The 4,163-nt window shown below is 25.2% G+C and overlaps 1 protein-coding gene and 2 non-coding genes across 4 annotated transcripts in view; 1 reads left to right on the top strand and 2 right to left on the bottom strand.

Moving 5' to 3' along the window:
- Positions 1 to 4,163, top strand: part of LOC108684098 (ankyrin repeat domain-containing protein 6) — a 24,401-nt gene that overhangs the window by 11,550 nt on the left and 8,688 nt on the right. The window lies entirely within an intron of this gene.
- Trnar-ucg lies at positions 1,268 to 1,340 on the bottom strand. The gene has a single exon. It is a non-coding gene; the product is annotated as a tRNA-Arg (tRNA).
- Positions 3,850 to 3,971, bottom strand: Trnal-caa. The gene is made up of 2 exons: positions 3,934 to 3,971; positions 3,850 to 3,894 (listed from the first exon to the last, which is right to left on the bottom strand). It is a non-coding gene; the product is annotated as a tRNA-Leu (tRNA).

A 4,163-nucleotide genomic window follows, 5' to 3' on the forward strand; every position in this document is an offset into this window, starting at 1 on the left:
TAACATTTTATCAGAAAATACTTACAAAAAATTTTAGAAATCTTACGATATTTCATAATTATCATATATGGAAAATTCTGAGAAAAGATGTAGATTTTCTGAAAAGTGTTCCAATTCTTGTATAAAAAAATGTGAGAAAGTTATAAAATTATATAGAAATTTTGAAAAATTATATACAAATTCTGAAAAATTATATGAAAAATTCTGAAAAATTATATGAAAAATTTTGAAAAAAATATTTACCAGAGTATAATAGATAATATTGTAATTGTGCATAAAAGCAGAAAAATAAAAAAAAAATTATGAATTTTATTATTATATGCATAATAATTAAATATACATAAACTATATAATAATAAATTAAACAATACATTTATTAACAGTTTCAACATATTAACATCTTTATAATATGATGCTTGATAGTAGCAAATTATTAAATTGTTTGTCAATTTAATTTGTGATTACTAGAGTAGTTTTAATTGCGTTTATAAGTGCGGAAAAATAATCGGCGTGCAGTTCTAAAAAGACTACAATATGGTGTATATGCAAGTACATATACAGTGTATATTAATAATTTAAGATTAAATTATTTAAAGCAATGAAGATCTAGCTTTGATTTAATAGACATTTTTCTAGTATTGATTGTAAACTAAACAATGTTTCTCGCATGCACAAATCAAATGCTTACAAAATGTTTCTTTTGAATTTATGTCATAAATCCTGTTTTTGAATTTATTGCTCGCGAAATAAGCTTAAAAATTATATAATAAGAGAGATGTTACAATTTTTTTACATCTTGTGTCTCATATACATTTATTTTCCAATCAATTTCGATATTGCTCTTATAATTAATATAATCTCCTTTGATTATGTTTCCTAATTTTTTTTCTAATAATTTATTAGATACTTACATTTTTTAAATAATAATTGCAGTAGTTCAAAGTTATGGTATTAAATTTGCAAATGTTACTTTTTTATATTATTCTTAAATCGAATTCTCCATAATTATAAAAAAAATATATGATTGTTTTAAGAGATACATAATTAATTATATGTTTATATATAAATAATTATCAACTATATTAATTTCATATAATATAATTCGTGCTATTTTTAATTGAATAACTAAAGTATAATTCATACCGTTTTCAATTTCTTTAATGTACTTATTTTTGCATACATATTTTTCAAGCGTTACTTTGCAATATCTGTCTTTATACAATATACATTTGTTATATTTTTCTAAAAAAAAGAAAGAAAAAAAGATCGACCGTGACAGGATTCGAACCTGCAATCTTCGGATCCGAAGTCCGACGCCTTATCCGTTAGGCCACACGGTCTGTGAAGGGTAGCTACCCTATACATGAAGACCTATGATTAACTTTTATGAAAACCAATATTCATGATATATTTATCCTACTTTTACATTAACATCAGTTTTATGTTTATTTTAATACGAAAAAAGAAAATAATTATTAAGAGAAAATAATTTGTTATGCGTTGATTAAAAATTTGAGAAGGAAAATATTTGTCGATAATTAATGACTTTTACTGACATGATGTTTAGATAGAAAAATTATTTAATTTTACAAAATGTGTAATTTCTATCTTCTTCTTAATAATATTACAAAATTATTTTTTTTACAAAAACTTAAAAAAGAAAATAATCTGTTACGCAATAAGAAGAAAAGTATGATAAATAATAACTTTTTGATATAATTAGACATAAATATTATTTTAAAGTTTTGTAAAGAGTGTATATTTCATATCTTTCTTCTTCGTATTGTAGAACTATATTTAATGTCGCAAATTATAGAATAACGCAGGTAGATAAATCAATACTGCTCTACTAAACGCAGAGAGGGAAGTAATCTCTAAATCATAACGACTTTGAGATAATTACATTTTCATATATAAATGAATACTATTATTTATTATTACTTTGATTGAAGACTCTATCTTTTCTTAATACATACCCTTAATATTTTATATCTTACATTTTTATTTACAATTTGCAAAAGTATAGAATTATTATCTTTTTAAAGATTATTCCGAGGAAATTTTCAAAGAAATTTTCCTTATACTCTTTTTCACACTTTTTTCATACTTTGCTTCTATCAATAAATAATTGCAGATTAATAATAATTGCGCATTAACATTCTCCATGCAAACAATTCATAGTTTATCTATAAAATGGTAATATGTAACGTTTATTTAGATTCGTGTGTTTAAAAATTTTCAAAGTAAATCTCATTCTTAAAGATTGAAAATTGAGCTACTCTTTTTCATGACTGGCTCAATTTTCACTCTTTAGAGTGAGATTCCATTTCAAAGAATTTAGGGAGTACATTGACATTCGATCGTCATGGCTGAATCGAACATGTAGGCACGAACCACTCATAAAAGCGCCGAATACTCGCTCATGTTGCGCACATATACATATACGTGGGTTGAAATAAAACGAAATTATTCCCGATGTGCAATACAACCTAGCCGGGGAATCGCACACTCGTCGAAGAATCCCACTATTGTTCCGCAGGCAATTAGCATGCCCGATCCGATTCTCCTCCTCCTAGGAGGGGTGAATACATTAAAATATTCCGAGCAGTAACATCCCGCCGGATACTCGGCAAATGTACGCGTAGGAGAAGCATTATATATCCGCAAATGTGTGACTGAGTGATGTATACAACCGGCGTAGTTACGTACCTGAATATTTGATATCTGTTATTTCGCCATGACCTTGAATGAACAGCGGTGTTTATCATGATACCCAGCTATATCGATGTTATTAAATATCTATCGATGAGACTTACACATTCGCCGTATTCTAGAAAATAATAGGCTGGACTGATGGTATCGCTGCAATTAAGTATTTAGTTGCTTAAAAACCTAGTTATATCTGATTCATCGATAACCGGCTTTTCTAAATTAAAATACTTCTTTCTTTTGTTAGCCGTGTCTTTTAAATTGAAACACTTATTTATTTTTTTTTTTTAAAAGCACTTCGAATAATTTTTCATATAAGAACATGTTCAATTGTATATAATGAAATATATCTATATACATATACCTCTTTTTCTTTTGTTTAAATTTATTATTTGGTACAGGAATATAATATTGTAATATAATTATAAGAAAATAAAAAATAAAAGAATAATTTCCGTATTGTTCTTCTTCTATAAAAAATCAAGTTTAAAGAAATAAGAAAAAATTGTTTATATATTATATAACTGTAAATTATTATGATGTAATTATATATACATATACATATATGTGAGTATTTTTTCATTTCTTTAAACTTGATTTTTTGTAAAAGAAACAATGCGAAAATTATTCTTCTAATTATTCTTTTAGATTTTTTTAGATTATTTTTTTTTATCAAGAATCGTTACTAACCAGGAATTTTACAAAAGAAAAAAGAATATTTGTACATATTTTGTATATAATTATATAATAATTAATAGCACTAGCCACACCAAACTAATTAAAAAATAATCTTGTTAATTTTCAATGTTAATATTAATGAAACAAATAAATGTTGTTGTTTTAATAATGTTATTTGTTTCATTAAAATCGTTATTGAATAAACAAGATTATTTATTATTTGTAATTAGATTGTTGGCTAATACTGTCAATATATTATTTTTCTCCATGCAAAAAATAATTGCACGTAATAATATTTTGTAACAACGCGAAAAAAATAAAAAATACAAAAAAATAAAATTACTTAAATTATCGATATTTGAACTTGTATCATTCGAAATTATCTGGATTTCGTCACATATTTGAACGTCAATATGATGATATTAAGATAATGCGATGTAAATAACGAAAAAAAAAAATTTGTGTCAGAAGTGGGATTCGAACCCACGCCCTCAGAGAGGACCAGAAGCCTCCATATACCTGTCATAGACGGGTAAGGTTATGAACCTTGAGTCTGGCGCCTTAGACCGCTCGGCCATCCTGACATATTACGTGTGATCATTAAAAACGAACTCATCTTATAGTTGTGCAATCATTTTCGATTTTTAGCAATATTTAGTTACAATCAATAATTCTGATAAATTTTTTACATTTATTACGTATAGAAATTAATATACATAATATATAACGTTCTAAATTAAAATATATAAGAAAAAAATATATAAGAATAATATAAG

This window comes from Atta colombica, unplaced genomic scaffold, assembly GCF_001594045.1.
Source record: "Atta colombica isolate Treedump-2 unplaced genomic scaffold, Acol1.0 scaffold10, whole genome shotgun sequence".
Taxonomy (NCBI): Eukaryota; Metazoa; Arthropoda; class Insecta; order Hymenoptera; family Formicidae; genus Atta; species Atta colombica.